Source organism: Macaca fascicularis, chromosome 13, assembly GCF_037993035.2.
Source record: "Macaca fascicularis isolate 582-1 chromosome 13, T2T-MFA8v1.1".
Classification (NCBI taxonomy): Eukaryota; Metazoa; Chordata; class Mammalia; order Primates; family Cercopithecidae; genus Macaca; species Macaca fascicularis.
The window spans coordinates 9,254,521-9,276,431 of NC_088387.1; the positions used below are offsets into that span (position 1 = coordinate 9,254,521).

Sequence of the window (21,911 nt, forward strand, 5' to 3'; positions counted from 1 at the left end):
TCACTTGATCCGCCCAACCACCAAATGGTGGGAAAGGATGTTCATCTTTTGTCCTGGAAGCAGAAGTCCACAATGTTGACCATAATGCCTTGATGTAGTTAATAAAGGTGTGCTCCAAGCTAGAAATCCCAGATATGTGTACACCTTCTTCTCCAGAGAGCAGGCAGAGAAAAAGATGGCCATAATCAGTGATTTACCCCTGAGACAATAATGGCAGAATCTTATCTCTAATCATGACTTCTTACCTTAAATCATTCTTGCTGCCTGTCTTCCATATACCTGCTCCGAATACTCATAAAATTAACTCACAGCCAAAGGCCCTGAGCCTTTCTTCAAATAAGTACTACGTAAAAATACCTACAAATTTATTTCTCATTATGGAGAAGGTATTGGTAATGAACTGGATGGAGAACATCAGGAATTGGCAAACTTTTCCTGTCAAGAGCCAGAGAGTAAATATCTTAGGCTTTGTCGGCCATATGGTCTCTTTCACAACTACTCCATGTTGTGGAGCGAAAGCAGCCGTAGATAATACAAAACAAATGGGTGTGTCTGTGAGCCAATAAAACTTTATTTACGAAAGCAGGCGACAAGTCGCACCTAGCCTGATTGGGACTTGTTTTCCAACCCTTAGACTGCATCCACTTTGAGAAAAGTCTTGTCAAAAGCATCATTTTAGCACTTTCTTTTAGAGGCAGGGTCCTGACAACTCTTGATTAACACACACATCCAGGCACTTTGTCTCTCTTCCTCCATCGTCCTTTGATAAATACCAACCAGCAGAGGGGACACGGAGCATTTTTCCTTCAACTGCAGTGATTCTGAAAGACAAAGCCGGGGCAGAGATTAAAACCAGACCCAAGGTCTTTATGCCATGCTCAGCATATCAAGTGCCCCTCTTCAAATTGTACTGAGCTAGTTGTATACCTTAATAAAGAAAATAGAACTATTCTTTCACTTAATAGTCTTTTAGTGAGGGTATGGGGGCCAGGTTTACGAAAGCCCTTATAAAATACCGGCTGAAAGGAAATAATGCTCCTTGGCACCACAGAATCTTTTTCATGTGAAGCTACATGATCACTTTTCATTTTGTTTCTCAAGCACTCCGTGGCACCCATCCATGTATTAGGCTAATAACTGCATGAATCTAGTTAAAAGGAGCCAAGCAATTATTTTAATTAGAAGAGAACAAAAATAATGCTCCTGGCTTCTGTTTTAAGGGGCAAGAAGGAAGTAGTCAGGGTTCAAAAAGATCCCACAAAATATTTTTGTGAAAGGAAAAATAATTAAGGCCAAATTTAGAATGTACTTGCAATAAATGGGCCAAATAAAATGAATGGCATCACTGTGCAGCTAGAACCCATTCATAGATAAGAGCCCCAGAAAGTCCGTTTCTACGTGATACCATTTTGAGGGTATAGCCAATTTTACAAAGTGAAAGTGAATGACTAGCCGAGACTTAATGATCCTTGTGAATCTCTCACATGATTTCATAAAGAGTGTCTGTGTAAACTCTTTTATTAATAAGAGATGGGGGGAGGATATTGGTCAATTTGCTTCTTGGGCAGGATTTTTTTTTTTCCATTTAAATTCTTAAATTGCTCAAATTTGTTTCTCTGGAAAAATCTACCTTCACAGCAAATCCTTGTTGCTAATCCATTCTATAAAAAGCAGATTCCACCATAAGAGGATTTTAATCAGCTAGACTGAACTCAGTTATACAGGAAGAGATTGTATCTACAGATCTTCCCGAGCCTTTGCCTTCCTGCCTCCCTTCTGGTCATGGCATTTTGACCATTTTATTCCATCTCAGCCTTCCAAAAAGAAATGAAATTAGATTCAAAATAGTCAATTAGTCACCATTCTTCCTTCTGTTTGGATCTATCATTGTTTATTGAGCACCTGTTATCTACCAACAAACAGGAAATTATGGGTGTACATAAGTGACTAAAATCCAGACCTTGCCTGCAAAGAGCTCACAGTCCAGTCTGACAGACAGACACATGGGCAGAAAGGAGAGGCAAGGAGCCCAGCTGGGTGGAGGGCAAGGTTACCTACCCTGAGCTGGCTGTTAAAGAATGGATTGTCCAGAAGGATATGGATAGTCTATTCCAGGGAGAAAGGTCAGCACAGGAAAAGGCACAGGCACAGAGAACCACAGGGAGCACACACAGTTGAACCAGAAGACAGAGTTGCAGGAATGTAAAGCCAAAGACTAGAGTGAGACAAGAGAGCAGACTGAAGAGGTGAGCAAGAGCCAGGTACTATGGTCTGAATGCTGGTATCCTTCCAAAACTCATGTTGGAACCGAATACCTGATAGGATCGTATTAAGAGGTAGGGCCTTTGGGAAGTGATTCAGTCATGGGGGCTCCCCCATCATGAGTAAGACTGGTGCCCTTATAAAAGAAGATCCAGGGGACTTCCTTGCCCCTTCCACCACGTAAGAACGCAGCAACAAGGTGCCATCTATGGAGTCCTACAAGACACCAAATCTGCTGATGCCTGGATCTTGGACTCCCCCGCCTCCAGAACTACCAGCAATATATTTCTATTGTTTATAAATTGCCCAATCTAAGATATTATGTTAAGCAACCTGAATGGACTAAGACACCAGATCATGCAAGAACCTGCACCACATTGATAAACCTGAACTTCATCTTGCAGAGCAATACAGAAATCACCTAGTTTTCAGCAAAGGACTGAGGTGGTTAGCTTTCTATTTCAGAGTCAGCACCTGCATGGCTGAGAAGAAGATGAAATGGGGAATAGTATCCCATAGATGCCATTGCCCAGGCAAGAGGTGACAAGGCCTTGAACTGGGACAATACTAAGTAGAAAAGGAGATCTGGGATGAGGAATGAGATGCATGCTACTAAAGGATATTTTAAAAATAAAAATTAAAAAGTCTGTGGAGCAGTGACTGATAAGGTCAAAAGTCAGAGATTAAATTGGCCTAGAAAATTCTTGGCAGGGATCAGATATTTTATCTGAACACTTGTCATATGTCCAAAAAGGTTTCTCAACTGATGAGCCTTGATTATGGGTTTGAGGATTGAGATGCCGTAACAAATTTCAGCCTTGGGCACATGAACATACTGCTGAGTGCCATATGGAAACTCCTAGAAGATAGCCTAATTCCTATTTATTTTCCCATGCAAAACTCACACAAAATCAGCTTCTTGCTAAAAGTCTAAGTTAAAACACACAGGAACATAGAAAGACAGAAAACTGTAGTGAGTCCTTCTCAGGATAAATTACATATATGTTTAATTACTATATGAGATTAGACTCATTTATGTTTTAATTTCTAAAAGACTATATACTTCTCAACTTGTTTTATGAGCCAATGGAACCTTGATAACACATTTGACAAAGACATTACAATAAAAGAAAGTTACAGGTAAATTTCATTCATAAACATTTCTATAAAATTTTTTTTTAAATATGACCAAAGTACATGCAGCAATACGTAAGATAAGTATTACATCACACCCAAGTTGAGTTTAATCCAGAAATGCAAGATTGGTTTAACATTCAAAAACCCATTGAATAACTCACCATGCTAACAGAATAAAGGAAAAAAGTAAAATGATCATTCTATAAAGAAGTGGATGCTTAATTTATGACAAAAGTGTCTCTGCATAGCAATGGAGAAAGGAAGTCTTTCCCATTCATCATGAAGGGTAAGTAGATATCATGGAGTAAAGAACAAAACTTGATCCCAACCTCACACCATATACAAAAATCAATGCCATGTGGATTGTAGATCCAATTGTGAAAGGTGAAACAACACAACTTACAAAAGATAATATGAAAGGATATTATCATGGCCTTGAAGTAAGCAAAGCTCTGCTAAATAGGACACAGAAAACATTAACCATCAAGGAAAATAGACTATATTAACATTAACATTAAAATCAGCTGGGCACAGTGGTTCATACTTGTAATCCTAGCACTTTGGGAGGCTGAGTTAGGAGGATCACTTGAGGAGTCCAGGAGCTCAAAACCAGCCTGGGCAACATGGCAAAACCCCATATCTATAACAACAAAAAAAAAATACAAAAATTAGATAGGCATGGTGGCACATGCCTGTAGTCCTAGCTACTCAGGAGGCTGAGGTAAGAGAATCACTTGAGCCCTGGGGATTGAGGCTGCATTGAGCCATGATTGAGCCACTGCACTCCAGCCTGAGCAACAGTGCAAGACTCCTATCTCAAAAAGCAAAACAAAACAAAAGAAAAAAGTTAAGATTTTCTATTCATCCAAAGACACTACAAAGAGAACGAAAAGTCAAGCTCAGAGTGGTACATATTTTTAACATATATAACCAAAAAGCTATATCCAGAATATATATCTCCTACAAATCAATAAGAAAAGATGAAAAGTCCAATAGAAAAATAGACTTAATATGACTATTTACAAAAGAGAATATCCAAATAGCCACTATACATGAAAAAGATGCTCAATGTAATAATAATCCAAGAAAATGGAATTAAAACCACAGTGAGACTCTATACATACCACCAGAATGACCAAAATCAAGAAGACTGAGAATGCCAAGTGCTAGCAGGGATGTAGAACATCACTCACTGCTGGTAAGAGTGGAAATTGACACAATCTCTTTGGAAAACTGTTTGGCATTATTTATTAAAGTTGAGCATAGTCATGTTCTACAATTTGGTGACTTCCCCTTTAGTCTATGTATAGACTAAACATAATGCATATACACAAGCATTGAAGACATGCACAAGAAAGTTTCTGGCTGTACTCTCTGAAAATAGCCTAAAACTCAAAACAACTCAAATGTTCATCAAGGGTAAAATGGATAAACTGCCGAGCATGGTGGTGTACTCCTGTAATCCTAGCACTTTGGGAGGACAAAATGGACAGATCACTTGAGTCTAAGAGTTTGAAAGCAACCTGAGCAACATGGCAAAACCCTGTCTCTTAAAAAAAAAAAAAAAAAAAAAATGAAAATTAGCCAGGCAGGGCATAGTGGCATGAGCCTGTAGTCCCAGCTACTCTGGGTCTGAGGATCACTTGAGCCCAGGAGGTCAGGGCTGCCATGAGCCAGATCATGCCACTGTACTCCAGCCTAGGTGACAAAAGGAGACCCTATCTCAAAAAAAAAAAAAAAAAAAAATGATAAATTGTGCTATACTACTTATATAAGGATATAAGGGAAGAAAATATAACAAGGAAAACATACTATTAGTACACCCAACAACATAGACACAAAAATAATGTTGAGAGAATGAAGACAGACAAAAGAACACCTATCCATGTTTAATGTTCTTATCACAATAAAGATGAAATTTAAAAAAGAATACCTATCATATGATTCCATTTACATAAACTTCAAAAAAAGCAAAACAAATATATGGTGTCAGAAGTCAGGCCAATGGTTACCTTTGAGGGAAAGGGGCCTTCAGGAGCATTGTTCACATTCTCCTTCTTGTCCTGGGAGAAAGTTAGAGGATGTGGTCACTCCAGATTAATTTATCAAGTCACACACTTCTGCTATTTGCAGTTTTCCATATGTGGAACCCCAATAAAGCTTCCATTTAAAAGTTTCAAATGTTGATTTCCGTTTTCCTTTAAGTAAATAAAGAGAATAAGAAAATATTATAGAATATCTTCATTAAAATCAATCAATTTTAATTTGCTAACCAAGCTGGCTCTTACCTGTGTTCAGTTTGCTCCCCTGATGTCAGCTACAGAGCAGGAAAGAGGAAAAACCACACATATGATTTTCAGGCCGCTGGAGGAAGAGGAAGTGAATGCCTTCCCTGTGAGGGAGAATGAATGAAACTGGGACCCTCTGCAATTTGGCTAAGAGGTGAGTAATGCATAGAGAGGAAAAAGAAAAAGAGAGAGAGAGAGAGAGAGAGAGAGAGCTGAAGGTCCAATGTATAAAATAATGACAATAATAACGGGCCTGCTGGAGGCTCATATATTTCTAGCCTTATATAAAATGGGATTAAAACGTAACAAATTTAGACTGGCTACAAGAAATGCTTTTGTGTGAAATGTATAATTAACCTGTAGCCAACGGTTTAGTAAAATCCAACTCCTCCCATCCTCCAAAAAAAAAAAAAAAAAAAAAAAAAAAAAAAAAAAGCTATTTATAGCAGCCAAACCAGCAACATTGACAAGTATTGTATTACAAAGACTCCCCTGCTTCCAGGCAAAAACTGATCACCAGCTGGGGTCAGGAAGAAAATTTTCCCTTTGGTGTAGTATTTCATGGCTCTGTTATCTAATATTGAACAACTCTCCCGGGCTGAGTAGCATTTGCACCTCCATTCACGGCACCTGGCTCTGGGATCCAGGATGGAATATTGAAATAGGCTATTGTTTTAATCCCCGGATGGCAACACCTGTACGCCTGTATTTAGGCAACACCTTGTGTTTCCAAAAAGTAAACACAATGAATATAATCAAAATTGTTCCTAACACTACTGTTTTTATATCAACAATCTATAAATACATGGAAGAACTCAATATATGTGAGAAATAAACAGAAGGCATGCCTACATTGAGGTAATTCAAAAGATGGCTCTATAATTTACCAGCTTGAATTTCAATTGTTGCATTTTTAGGTATGAAACATTACGAAAAAAGAGATACTATTCATCAAAGTGATTGTCCTGTGCACTTGTATACCTTATATAATTTATTTTTTTCGGGGCTTTTTACTTCAAAGAAATCACCAGCTAATGACATTTCAGACTTTAGAAATTTTTTCTGATAGCACATCGGAATTCCCCCAGGGACAGAATTGTGAATAAGTGGATTTTTTTAAAGATCATTAACAGATATTACAAACCAATTCAAACTGAGCATTTTCTTTGCAAATTACCTTTAACTTTTAAAGCCATTGGAAAAAAGAAAAAGACAGTGAGTGATTTAATTTACTTAACCTGTCTACAAATTGCAGCTTTGTGCTCCATCGGCGATTGCATTTTCAACCAAAAAAGAAAAAAAGAAAAAGAAAAAACGTCCCTAACTATCTCTAATAGGGATATTTTTCTAAATTATCACACCCAATGAGTGATATTTCAAAAGAAAGTAATGTTTATTTTTTTTTTCATTTAGCAAGTTGCCCTGGAATTGAGAATGTTTATTCTATTGATATGTTTAAAGTAAAAACACAGCCCTACACTGTCTCTATCTGTTGCTTAATTAAAACTCTCCAGCAATTAGCAGGTTTATCATCTCCAGAGCAAATGGATGGTGGAGCTTTGGTGGTAGATTGTGAGAGGAGGGGAGTGCTCTTTTATTTAATGATCAAACCATAGTTTCTGGGCTAAAGAGCTAATATTTGGGGTGAGAAGCACCTTTATTCCTCGCATACATCAGGCCTGATTCTTACTGGCATCAACACCCCGTTGTGTATGTTTTCCATTCAAAGAGTTCCCATGGACTTCAAAGGGAGTTGCCTGCAAGGATGGGATATGTGGGAGTCCTGACAGGCCCCAGAACAGGCCCAGAGCTGGAAGAAACCATGCCAAGAGTACCTCACATTGGAGCCCCCCCAAACCATGTCACAAAATTAAAGGGTATCCCCTGCCTATGCCATCCCACAGCGCACATGGGAAACGTCCTCAGGTTTGCCAAGCACTGCTCTGACTCTGCAGGCTACTAACTTATACATATTTGATCAGTAGAGCTCCATTTATAAGAAAGTATGTTAATAAGAATATTCTTTGAGAATGGTGTCCAGCGCAGACTTTAAAAGGGTCGTTGTTTGAGGTACCAGAGGTTTCCTTTTTCCCCTTTTAAAGTGCAAAGTCAACTTATTATACACCAAACAAAAGAACTGCACATCCCTTTGGATGTCCCATCAACAACAAATGGGTAGGAGTCTATTCTGAAGAATGTTCTATTTTTGGAGTGATTAATTAAATCATTAAGAGTAAAGGGGCAGAGAAACTAATATTTCTTGAGTGTTTCTTATGTGCCAGGTATTTTAATTCCTCTCTTTTAATCCTCACAAATATATTATGAGGTAGATGGTATTATCCCCCATTTAAAAGGTGATAAAAATGGGCTTTAGTGAGATCATGAAAATTGTCCACTCCAAAGTCCTGTGACAGCAAGTGAAAAGCATGTGGAACCCAGCCCTCCCCATATCCAAATCCCATGTTTGTCTCTTTACATTACACTAACTCCTCATTGTCTGCTGATTTCAAATGCCAAGTTCATGTCTTAGGGCAACCGCCATTTTTCTAAATGGCTAGAAGTCACAGACTGTGGGTTCTTTCCATTCAAGCTCAGACAAGAGATACTGTATTCCAAATGCTGAAGATTAAGTTGCAAAAGTATTGCTTTGCTTCAAAGAATTACCAGTGGACTCCTGCCAGGAAACATAGAATGGAAGGTAGTTGAAGATCTACACTAGCTATTCTGAATGTCACACGTGTCCCCAAATGCTGACACACCTAAATGAATCTCACATGATAAGGGGTGATCCTAGTGATCACAGTAGACTCCCTTGGAAACAAGTCCAAGGAGGAGACTGGGCCAGGACTTCAGGATACCAGAGGACCAAGATGCTCATCAGTAGACAGTCGGCATATCCAGAATCATTCCAGTCACAAACATTTAAGTGTAGGGATGGGGGAGACAGCCAGAACTTCCATTGATCTTTTTGGTCCCTCCCCAACCTCAGGACTTCAGAGTCCTAATGAAGTTTAGGATGTGGACACCCAGTGGGCACAGAGTGTGGTTAGGGAGATGGAGTCTCCTGTCCACCTGATGAGCAGGCACCAACCAAGGACTTAACTGTGTGGAAGTGGTAAGGGGAGTGGGGATGGTCTATCAGAGCCACCCTAAGCTCCTTCCCACTCACCACAGACTCCTCCAGCAAAGGCCTCTGAGGCCACTGCTAGGAGCCCAAGTAATTCTGAATGTGGCCACCGTTTGCCTCAGGCTCACAGAAAGCTCACCAGAACACAGGCACATGTTCCAGAGACCTTGCCAAGTCTTTTCCATTCTCCCAGGCTCTGCATCCTTACTTTCAAAGTGGAGACCATATGAATACCTGCTCAGCCTAGCATGTCTGGTGACGACAAAGGGGACAGATTGGTTCGTGAAAGCACTTCATGAGGTCCAGGCAGTGGGAGGGCATCTCAGGCTGCGTCCCTCTAGCTGCAGGCACGTGGCTACACACCAGACCCTGTTCTCCCCACTGTAGCTTGGTCTTGCAGTGAAAACAAATCTAAATGGAAGTGACTTTTTATATAATAGAAATCGAAACCAAAGTTTAAAAATAAAATAAAATGGAATGTTTCTGAGCATGCAACATCCATCTACTGTATTTGTTTTTTGCTCATTCAGCGCATTTGTAGTAGGCGCTGAGTGGAGGCAGAGGCGCTCCATCGTTGGATTTCTGAGCACACTACCTACCCTTTGCATTTGGGAGAAGGTCAAACTCCTGAACGGGAAGCCAGCCTCTCACACCCTACCCTTACCCAGCAGCCCAGCTCATGGCTCTGCAGGCGAACAGGACACGCGCCAGGCCCACCTCCTGGGTCTCCTTCATCCCGCTATTCACTGGCAGCCCCTCTGCTTCATCCTTGACTTGCCTGAAATATCCTCTGCTCAGAAAGACCTGCCAGAGAGCGCCTCCGGTCCAAAGCGGTCCTAGCCCTGATCTTCACCCTCATGCCTAGTGGGTTTCCTGTGGAGCCGTCATTGCCACGTGTGGCGATGCTCTGTTGGTCCGGGATCTCCTGTACCATCTGTCTCCCCAGCTCAACTGTGACCTTCAGAAGGGCAGAGGCCACCTCAGCCTTATTTCTACACTTCAAGCCCCGGCACAGTGTCTGGCCCATGAGGGACACAGGAAACAGGGTTTTGCCTCAAAGCAGCTCACCTAATATAAAACAACACAAAACCCCACACAGCCAGGGCTTTGTTTCACCTGCTGCAATGGCAGCCCTTGAACTGAAGGAGAAGAAAGGTTTTTCCCTCCTCCACCAAGCTCATTTTTTTTTTTTTTTTTTTTTTTATTGAGACAGAGTCTCACTCTGTCACCCCGGTTGGAGTGCAGTGGCATCATCTTGGCTCACTGCAACCTCTGCCTCCTGGGTTCAAATGATTCTCCTGCCTCAGCCTCCAAAGGAGCTGGGATTATAGGCACAAACCGCCACGCCCAGCTGATTTTTGTATTTTCAGATTTTGTATTTTAGCAAACTCCTGACCTCAGGTGATCCATCTGCCTCAGCCTTCCAAAGTGCTGGGATTACAGGCGTGAGCCACCGCACCTGGTCCCAAGCTCAAATTCTTTCCCCTGCAATTGATTTGTGCCTCCTCCCTGCAAGGTGGCCACCCTCACCTGATCTGGCAGGAAGACCTCTGTTTGCTCCCAGCCCACAGAAATGTCCCACCTGTTGGTCAGGGTCCTTCCTGCCAAGGAGGCACAGCTTCCCTTATTACCTAAGTGTCCTCTTATCTAAGTGTAAGATGGTGATAAGCCTGGTGCCCTGAGAGGCACAGGTGTGACTGTCAGATGGTCCCTAGGACTCCCCTGCCAGAGTTAGCCTGGGCTCCAGTGACAGCCCAGAAATTTAGCTCCCATTGCCTCGTGAATTCCCCACGCTGTGTGCTGCAGAGTGGATGACGGCAAGCAACACTCACAGCATAGTTTACATTCCTTTAATTTTTCTTTATTTTCAAACTAGAGAAGTAATATGTACCTACCATAACAAGCAAAACAATACTTAAAAAGGTGAATAAAAGCAAATATAATTATTTCTTCCTATCCCACTTCATTATCACTATCTCAAGAATACCAAGGGCATGTGTGTATATGCCTGTATCCATGTATAATATATAAAGAATAAGCCAGGCACGGTGGCTCATGCCTGTAATCCCAGCACTTTGGGAGGCCAAGGCTGGCGGATCACCTGAGGTCAGGAGTTTGAGACCAGCCTGGCCAATGTGGTGAAGCCCCGCCTCTACTAAAAATATAAAAATTAGCCAGGCGTGGTGGTACACGTGCCTGTAATCCCAGCTACTCGGGAGGCTGAGGAGGAAAATCGCGTGAATCTGGGCAGCAGAGGTTGCAGTGAGCCAAGATCATGCCCTTGCACTCCAGCCTGGGCAACAGAGCGAGACTCCATCTCAAAAAACAAATAAATAAATAATAAAATACATATCTAATATATAGCATATATATTATATACTCTACACATATCTTATGTATCATTTTACATAAGTGGGATCATACACAAGCTGGGGGAATTTTAGTGCCGTATTTTGTCTTTATTTAATTATCTATTTTGTGTGCCTTTTGCAGGTGTGATTCCTCCAGGGACTCGTTGGAAAGCGTGGACGTCCTGTGGCCATGGGACCACACCTGTCTTCGGTGGCACTGTTTCCCTATTTGTTCTTGAACACGCCTGCTGCCTTGGTTACACTGGCCTACTGGTGAGTCTTCAGAGAAGTCGCACTGCAGTTTTTTTCTTTTCTCCGTTGGTGGTTTTGGGACATTTGAGATGTCTCCTACTCCCACTCACTCTCTTTTATTTTCTGCAGTTCCTCTGGCCAGTCTTGTTCCCTGCTCTTTCTAACTGGCTCTCATTTCCAGCCGCCAGACCCTGCATTGCTTCTGACCTTGTCTATTTCCAGAGACCTTCCCAAAGTCACAGATCTCTTGACAAAAGGCCCCTTTCCCTTTCTGTACAGGTGCCTCTCCCTATCCCTCCTCCAACAAATCTTACGCAAGCCTTCACCCAGTACTCAGCTCATTTGTCAGTAGAGACCATTCTTCCTGACCCTTCCTCTACCAGGTCACACATTTGATCAATACATTTGTGTATTGCTTTGTAGATTTCAAATACATTCAAATAGATTGCTTCAACAAATTCTTACAACAGCCCTATGAAACAGAAAGGGGTAAGTCTATTGCCTCTCCAAATATATAGGTCTTAAAGAACATTAACTGACAATTTGCAAAGAAGACATTAAAATGACCAGACTTTTTAAAAACTCAGTTTCACTATTAGTAAAAGAAATATAAAGTATAAGAACACTGATATACTTTTGCTTATGAAATTAGCAAATATTTAAAAGGATGATAATACTGTTTGGCAAAGGAGGATAGTGGTGGTACACTAGATTTTTGCAAATAGGAGTGAAAATTGGTGGCCCCTCTTTGATTAATACCTTGCCAACACATATTAAATTAGAAAACCATGGAGCCAGGCAATTCCTCTTATAGAAATGTATCCCAAGGAAATAAACAAAGCTACGTAGAACATTTTTGCTACAAGTATAATTTCATATGCAACTGATTAAGTTGAAGTCCAGTCATGCAATGAAATGCTCTAAAACATGTTTTAATGATAATGTGGAAGAATATATAATATCATGCAAAGCATTTTGATATAATGAATAAAAACATTATACAATGACACACACGGTCAAGCTATATGATAGATATATATATGGATATCGATATCATTCACTCCAAAATGGCAAGGAAGGTTATCTCTAAGAGATGGTGTTATGGGTGATTTTTATCTTCTAAATTTTGTTTTTCTCTACTTTCTAAGTTATTTTCAATAATCACATATGCTTTTGTAAAAAGAAAAACAAGAAAATTATAACATTAAAAAATGATTCTCGTTTAAATGGAACCAGTTCTACATTTGGTTCTTTAATCCACTCACTCATTCATTCGACAAATATTTTTTAACTCCTACTATACACAAAGCACTCTGCTAGATGAAAGGGGTATAGTAATTAAAAATTTTTAAATTTTTTAAAAAAGAACTAGCGTCTACCCTGGAGAAGGGGTTCTTGGTAACTGGGAGAAAGCCAGTGGAGCTCATTAGGCATTACTCTTCCCTAAATCCAAGAAATGGCCTCAGAGGATGTCACTGCATCCAGTCATGCTTAACTGAGACTTGGTATTGGAACTGGACCTGAAAAAGTGGTTTCTGAGAGAGGGTTGGGAGTGCAAAATGGAAAGAATACATGAGAATGAGAATCACCCTCACTCTGAGTGCTCCCAGCTACTGCGTCTCCTGGCAGCTTGAGACAAATGGTTGGAGTGGCCTGGCAGTGGTAGAAATGGCCCCATGGGTTGCATAACTTCAGATGTTAATCAGAAGGCCCAAAATGATTCTTATTTTAGGTAAGTGACTAGCAAAAATTCAACAAAATTCTACTAAAGTGTCCCTCTGAGTCTGCATTTTGAATAAGCATTCAGCCTCCTACTGTTATTAGTTGGCACTCCCCTTTAACTGGTAGGATTGGAACCTCCCACACACGTCAATCAATTTTCCCAGCAAGGAAGCCACCCCCACGAAGTGTGGCACTTGGCACAGTCTGCAAGAAGTCCTTACAGCCTCTGGGGTACCATTTTGTTACCCCATAGGATCGTTGTCATATTCCAAATTAACTCAAGTCATCTGCTTTGAGTTGTTTTTCCCATAAATGGTGAAAAATTTTGTTGATTCTTTCCGAAAAGGCCATTTGTGACCAGTGGCCATTTGGAGACCTGACTGGGGCTTGGAGGGGGACCACGATGAATGAAGCAGCCCTCTTGGGGACTGAACCCATGACCTCATTAGCACAAGGTTCTAATCAACAGAGCCACCAGGCACATACCTCATTTAAGACACTGAGGCAGTAATTTGCTAAATGTTAATTCTTAGATTAACTACAGATGAGTAGAGTTCCTAGGGGGAAAAAATGAGAAAGATTTGTTCATTCTTGAAAGGAAATTTAGGTCATCAGTTTTGGATCCCTTTGGTTAGTTTTATGGTATAGTTCCAGAATCCTAAGATGATGTCCATCAGGGTCTATGCCCCATGATTTTTTAAAAATCGATATCTTGGTCAGGAGACTTTCAAAGAAAATGCAAATCGTGTCACTTCTGCACTCGCAAAACACCACACAATGCTTTTCGATAGACACCTCTACAGCTTCTATTTCTCATGCACAACACAGGTGGCAAAATAAAGAAATGAGATTCATATCTGAGTCAGAGATGGTCCTCCCAGAGCAGGAAGGGCTGGACCCCATTACCACCACCACCGCTCAAAATCCTAAGTCCTGTGGATGCAAGATCCCCCTCCATGGAGAAGGGGAGCCCTGACCTCCAGACCTTTCTCAAGGCATGCAGGAACCCAACCCACTCGCCTTCTTACCTTATCCCCCAGCCAGTCCCTGAGGAGCCAGTTTTACAAACAGCAAATATGGTTTGGAACAAAGTTTTGACACTGACTTGGTATCTTGTGCTCATATTACGTTTCTATGAATATTCCACCGACTTTTCAACTCCAAAGAAAAGTTTCCGCTCCAAGGCTACATTTAACATTCAGACTATTTCAACTTCAGTTGCTCCCACCCCAACAGCGATCTTTGAAACTGATATGGCCCTGAAAGCAGCCAGAATAGCTTTGTAAAAATGTTAATAATAATGGGCTAGGTTCCCAGTCTTTGTAATCTTGTGGAAGAACCTCTGTGAGAAAGCACCCTGGGAATTGAATTGAGTGTGTGCCCACGCTAGCTTTTCCATGGAAAGCCTGCTTGAAATGCATGGTTGTTTTGCAGGAGCATTTCTACCAAAGTGGAGCAGAATGGGAATGTAGCCTTGCATTGGTCACCTTTCATCCCAGGAGCTTTAAGACCACAATGAAATACCCAGGCTGCTGCCTGTTGAGGGAGAGGTCCCCTACATTTGGCGGCAAGACCCAGCCATGCCATGTCAGGAGTATACCATTCTGCCACTGTTGGTTAGGGGCCTGTGGGAAAGCTAGGTATCCTCTCTGAGTTGTCAGTTTCCTCACCTGCAAAATGATGGTAATTGTAGTTACTACAAAATAGGGTTGCTGTCTCCACCCAAAATAATGGACATAAAATCCTTTAGCTTATTGCCTGGAACATAGCACTTAGTAAGCACTCATTAAAACTTAACTATTTCTGTTGCCACTATCTGCCTCCTGAGAAAAACATAGCCATCTCAGTGTAATGGGTTGCATTCCAAATATCCCTTCCTTTATAAATCCAAAATGAAAATTAAATTGGTACTACAGTTGTGCATCCACGAAGAAGTTCCTAACCGTAAGCTGAACACAAACAAGCTTTAATAGCATGCGCTGATCACAGTAGCTAAGAGGGAGCAACCTAAAATGAAAATAGCCAGCTAGCCCTGATTTCTAAATAATTCTTAACATTCTTAGAATGTGTTCTTATGAAACGCATTGTAAAATGGCACAAGGAACTTTCCAAACTCGCATGACCAAAATATATGATCTTAAAATCACAAAGCTCTACAACACAACAATTTTTTAGCCAACCTACATTCACAGGAATTTCAAATTCTGAATGGGTTAAAAAAAAAAAAAATCTCCACTAATTCAAATAATCAAACCAAGTACATTTTTATCTAAAATTACAATCTGAGGCAACTCCATCTTATAATTAAGAAACACTCACAGCATTTAGTAAGCTACGATGTTGAACTTCAAGTTGAAGTTGACAGTTAGGAGCAAAACAAATAGAAATTAAACTTCTGAATTGTTATCTATCTTGTAGTTACGGGCTCAATTACTACTTTAATCTCCAGCAGGGACAGCTATTAGTTCAATAAAATAAATATTTTTAATTTCCTTTATGCATTTCCTCAAACCATGCCAATGCACTTATCTATGGCTCACTTAAAGAGTTTGATTAAGCAGCCTCCGCTTACTTAAAAGACAATGTTTGATTTCCCTATGAAATGAAGAAATGGACGTGGGTGCTCGTTGTTCTAATGCACTGAGCCCTTAATCACTTCCAGTTTTGATTCATCAGAAAAGTTGTACTCTTGAGGGTTTGGGGGACTTTTTTGGTCACTAAATATTGTCTTTCATTTTGGGATATTTATTCCTTGCCAGAAAATGATACTGTATTTTCCCCTAATGATGAAGGATGAAAGATGGAGCAAATTCCATTTGGTGATTATTGAACCACAGAGAAGTAAACTGATTCAGAAAACAAATCCCCAAAAGAAAAATAAATGTATTATGTGAGGTAGGAGCATGGGGATTCTTGGCAAATATTCAATTGGAGCCAGGATTGGTAATTTAATAGCATCCTTGTCTTATTAATATTTGAAGGGGGAAGGGTAAAGCTCTTGGGCTTTTAGCCATGGGCCAGAATCTCCCTATTCTTCACCTCTCCACTGCTACCTGAGCCTGCATGGATGTTAAAGATGCAAATGCCTGGGAGCCTTGCTAAGAGTTGTTAAAACTGCATAGGCCATAAGCAGGGGTCCAAGATGGCATCGCTCCTTACACAAGCCACAGGAAATAACACAGCCTTAACGTCTACAGCTCAATGGGCAACGCGAATAACCTCCAAGCCCACTCTGAACACTGTTTCCAGAGGCCTGGAGCATCAGACCCAAATCGGAGCAGACAGGTGAGTTCATAAAGTGACATCTGCCAAAGATGATTCTGCCAAATCACGCCAATTTGGTAAATGCATCATTCTACTTTCAGCTGGTCCTTCTAGTTTCCCCTTGCTGATTGGCAGAGTTTGGCAGGAAAAAAAAAATAAAAATAAAAATAAAAATGAAGCCCTTCCTTTGGAAATACTGGCCACATCTTTGCACGACAAAGGGTCATCCCCAAGTGGTATAGATAGGAAAGGGGTTAGAAGTCAGCACTGTAGTAACACACGGCCGCTTTCTAGGACTGCATGTTATGAAGTGTAGCATTTTTGACCTTTGGTTCTCTTTCAAGTTTAAAGGAGGAGAGAAGGATATTGAAAAACAAAAAAGAGGCTGGGCACAGTGGCTCACACCTGTAATCCCAGCACTTTGGGAGGCCGAGGTGGGCAGATTATGAGGTCAGGAGTTCTAGACCAGCCTGTCCAATATGGTGAAACCCCGTCTCTACTAAAAATACAACAAAAAAAAAATTAGCCGGGTGTGGTAGCATGTGCATGTAGTCCCAGCTACTCAGGAGGCTGAGGCAGAAGAATCACTTGAACCAGGGAAGTGGAGGTTGCAGTGAGCTGAGATCATATCACTGCACTCCAGCCTTGGCAACAGAACAAGACTCCATCTCAAAAAAAAAAAAAAAAAAAAAAAAAAAATGAAAAAGACAAAGAAAGAGAAAGACAAATTTAGTCCAAACCCAGTCCCCGAGACGGCTCTGAATTGCCAATTTTCTGCCATAAACCTTTTTAATTCTTGGATTATGAAATGTGTAGAAAAAACAAATTTAATTGCCAACAATCTTACCCAATTTTATGGTCCCCATTGGCGTCTGAAAAGAAACATTATATGGGTCACACAAGTGTATGATAGATGGTGGTATTAGTGGTGATGGTGATGGTGGCAGTAGTGGGGCTAACAATGACAGAGGTGATATGCTGGTGGTGGTGGTGGTGGTGGTGGTGGTGGTGGTGATGGTGGTGATGGTGCTGGTGATGGTGGTGGTGGTGATGGTGGTGGTGACAGTGATGATAGTGGTGATAATGGTAGTGGTGATGATGGTGATGGTGGTGATGGTGGTGGTGGTGGTGGTGGTGATGGTGGTGTGGTGATGGTGATGGTGGTGGCGATGGTGATGATGGTGGTCATGGTGGTGATGGGGGTAGTGGTGATGGTGGTGGTGGTGGTGACGGTGGTGGTGGTGATGGTGGTGCTGGTAATGGGTGGTGGTGGTGATGGTGTTGGTGGTGGTGGTGATAGTGGTAGTAGTGATGGTGGTGGTGCTGGTGATGGTGGTGGTGACAGTGATGATGATAGTGGTGATAATGGTATGGTGATGATAGTGGTTGTGATGGGGATAATGGTGGTGATGGCAGTCATGGTGGTGATGGTCATGATGGTGACAGTGGTGATGGTGGTGGTGGTGATGGTGGTGGTGGTGAAGGTGGTGGTGATGGTGGTGGTGGTGAAGGTGGTGGTGATGGTGGTGGTGGTGATGGTGGTGGTGGTGGCGATGGCAGTCATGGTGGTGATGGTCATGATGGTGACAGTGGTGATGGTGGTGGTGGTGAAGGTGGTGGTGATGGTGGTGGTGGTGGTGGTGATGGTGGTGGTGGTGGCAATGGCAGTCATGGTGGTGATGGTCATGATGGTGACAGTGGTGGCGATGGTGGTGGTGGTGATGGTGATGGTGGTGGTGGTGAAGGTGGTGGTGATGGTGGTGGTGGTGGTGGTGGTGGTGGTGGTGATGGCAATGGTGGTGATGGTGGTAGTGGTGATGATGATGATGGTGGTGGTGATGGCAGTCGTGGTGATGGTCATCATGGTGACAGTGGTGGCGATGGTGGTGATGGTGGTGGTGGTGGTGACACTGATGATAATAGTGGTGGTAATGGTAGTGGTGATGTTGGTGGTGGTGATGGGGATAATGGCGGTGATGGCAGTCATGGTGGTGATGATTGTGATGGTGACAGTGGTGGTAATGGTGAAGGTGGTGATGATGTTGATGGTGGTGGTGATGTTGGTAATGATGGTGATGGTAATGGCGATTGCACTCAAATCCCAAAATATGAATTAAAGACTTTAACTGGTATGTTAGACACTTGAGAAATCTACTCCGCCTATCTTCTCTGAGTCTTAATTCCTATCCCTCAAATGTTGATTAATATGATTACAATGATGTTGTTCTTTGATTAAAACTTGAAAGCACATTGGAAAGAAAGAAAAAGAAGTGAAGTTAAAACAGCTGCTTGAGGGATGTATTTCTCTCCATGGGTGAGTTTTTAATTCTTTATTATTATTTTCATCACAGTCCTTGTCACTGAAAGGATTTCAAAGTATCGATAGTCCTTGAGGCTGCTGTATTATAAAATTCCAAGGATGTAGGAATTTCAGTTCATGGAGGCTATTGTGAAGCTAGATGACAACACTTTTTTCTACCAATGTAGAAACGTCTGGGGCAGAGAATTTCACACTAGCAGCATTAATTATCATAAACACAGAGAAACCCCTTCCCTGTGCAGTTATGTCTGAAAGATGGTGGGACACAGAACAGTTTCCCAATGCTTTGCAGTTAGGCCTGGTCATGTGACTTTCTTTGACCAATATAATGTGAGTAGCAGGGACAGGTGTCACTGCTGGACAGAGGCTTTAGGAGCCAGTGTGAACCTCATCATGTTGCCTTCCTCCTGTTATGGTGAATATGGAAGCAGGTGGAGAGGGGGCCTCTATCACCCTAGTTTTCTAAGTGTCTATGACAGGTAAACCCCCTTCCAACCCATAGTGGACATGCAGCAAGAGCAAAAAATAAACTCTTGTTGTTTTAAGCCACTGCAATTTTGGTGGTTCTTTTCTACCACATCATAACCTACCCTATCCTAATAGATACAGATGGCAAAGAGCCAAAACAAGGAAGTTAGAAGTCACCTGTGGTCACTTTGGGGAAAAAGGAATCTACATATCTCCGGTAATAAACCAAATCCTCAAGGCTTCCTGTTATCCAATCACGAATTCCAAGACATTTAATCATTCTCCAGTGAAGATCAAAAAGTGTTTCTGGACAAAAAGTGCCTAGGAAAAAGGTATTCCATGACCTGCAAGGAACTGAAAGTCACTCACCCACACAAGGTCTGCAAGAATTTGGAGATCTCTTTTGGCCGAGTTCTATTTCAGACAATAAACCACCTTCTTACCATTATCCAGGCAGACAGGCATAGATCTCCTTATCATTTGCAGAACTGTTCATTTCAAAATTGCACTGCTGAAGGGATAAGCCTCCTTAAAGAACTCTACTTTTAAGAAAACCAAATCTCATAAAAGTTAGTATATTTCCACATTCAAAGTGGGGCAGCAAATGTGAAAAGCCCATCTGTGCCCACCCTCCCCTCCACCCCACAAACTCTACCACCACCCAGAGCTGGAGCTGGGCATGAAAAATCTAACACATGCAAAGTACAGAGGCTCTTTGAAAATTTGGCCCAGGGTGTCTTATATGTGAGTTGCAGCCTTACAGAGTCTTGCCAAAAACAACAAAGAGGAAAGAAAAGGAAAGGTTTTCTTTTCTCCGGACTTGGGAATGAAACATAAAACTCTTCTTTTCTGCAAGGCCGAATGGCTCCAATTTTCCACACTCAGGATGAGCTCTTACTGGCCATTACCTTCATAATATCCTAGTGGTTTTTTAGTGGGCATTTCTTTCCTCCCAAATGAATCGCGTGGCAGCAGTGGCCCAAAGAGATGCCCCAGCTCCCTACTGAGAAGCCTGTGGTCCTCACACATCCCCCGGGTTGTTGTGAAGACAAAATGAAATGGATGATATGAGTGTGCTTTCAGGTATTCAAAGTGTTACGTTAATGGTATTATTTCTACCATTCCTAGCTTCTGCTGCATCTACCATGTCTATTGGGTCTAACTTATACAGTTTTAGGTTTTTCTGGGGTCTCTACCCAGGTAAGAACATAGAGGATTAACAGTCACTGGCTCTAACTGCAAAATTCCGCAAAACCCTATGAGGTGAGCACTAGTGAGTCCAAGAATGCAGAGAGGTGCAGAGAATTAAGTGGTTTACCCAGGGGGACACAAACAGTGGTAAGTGGAGAGCCCCTGTTTGATCACTGTCTGAGTGCCCAGAGACACAGACGGTGCCAACACACACATGATGCCAACCTCCCGTCTAAGCAGTCTTGCTGCTCCCAGACAAGTCTGCTCCAAAAAGAGTGACTGTGAAGGTGCCACCTATTTGGTTGCTGAGAATGTACTAAGCTCCCAGGTTCAGTTGGGGAGGCAGGACTCTCAACCTAGATTTTCTTAGATGTGACCAAATCCTACCTTACAAAGAAAGAGCAAAACAAGCAAGTAAGGAAGAACAGAGACCTCTGCTTAGGAAGACAAGGCAAGACTGAGCAACTGGGGAAAAGAAATTCAGGAGCAACTCCAATTAGTAAGATAACGAAAACTGTATAAAAAATGTGTTGTTCATCAACATTGGTTTGAAATTTCCAGTAGCTTTATATAGAAATCTCTATAGGAGGCCGGGCGCGGTGGCTCACGCCTGTAATCCCAGCACTTTGGGAGGCCGAGGCGGGCGGATCACAAGGTCAGGAGATCAAGACCACGGTGAAACCCCGTCTCTACTAAAAATACAAAAAATTAGCCGGGCGCGGTTGTGGGCGCCTGTAGTCCCAGCTACTCGGGAGGCTGAGGCAGGAGAATGGCGTGAACCCGGGAGGCGGAGCTTGCAGTGAGCCGAGATCGCGCCACTGCACTCCAGCCTGGGCAACAGAGCGAGACTCCGTCTCAAAAAAAAAAAAAAAAGAAATCTCTATAGGAAAAGCACAATGTACGATAGCTACAGAAGCAAAGAGAGTAGGGAGACACTAGGGCAACATGGACAAAGGATAATCAGTAGATGCTTAAGAAATAGGGAGAAGTGGACCGGGCGCGGTGGCTCACGCCTGTAATCCTAGCACTTTGGGAGACCGAGGCAGGCGGATCACGAGGTCAGGAGTTCAAGACCAGCCTGGACAACATGGTGAAACCCTGTCTCTACTAAAAAAATAAAAATAAAATAATAATAATAATAAAATTAGCTGGGCATGGGGCACGTGCCTTTAATCCCAGCTACTCTGTAGGCTAAGGCAGGATAATTGCTTAAACCTGGGAAGCAGAGGTTTCAGTGAGCCAAGATCGTGCCACTGCACTCTAGCCTGGGCGACACAGCAAGACTCTGACTCGAAAAAAAAAATCAAGAAATATGGAGAAGGAAAGGGAATGTGAGGTCGAGAAGAAATTCCAGCAGTATCACTGGAAGGAAGGGAACCAAAGAGTGAAGCAAAGAAGAAAAAGCATGGAAATGGGAGATTAGTTTTAAATGCAAAGAGGGAAAAAGGACAAAACAGAAGAAAATCCAAGGAGCAAAGAGCAATAAACCAAAACTGAAAGACCGGAAGGAGTCAACATTATTTCTGCAA

The 21,911-nt window shown here is 42.0% G+C and overlaps 1 long non-coding RNA gene across 8 annotated transcripts in view; it reads right to left on the minus strand.

The window, feature by feature from the left end:
• Nucleotides 1–553: 553 nt before the first annotated feature.
• LOC123568308 (uncharacterized) overlaps nt 554–21,911 on the minus strand; it is a 46,461-nt gene continuing 25,103 nt past the window's right edge. For 2 of the 8 annotated variants that reach the window (XR_012421994.1, XR_010580327.2), the window contains exons 2-4: nt 5,688–5,716; nt 5,412–5,597; nt 554–821 (exon numbers count right to left, since the gene is read on the minus strand). This is a non-coding gene — a long non-coding RNA (uncharacterized lncRNA). Of the gene's footprint in view, nt 822–5,411; nt 5,598–5,687; nt 5,835–21,911 lie in introns of all 8 variants that reach the window. The other 6 variants (XR_012421995.1, XR_010580317.2, XR_012421993.1 and 3 more) reach the window with 3 other exon arrangements.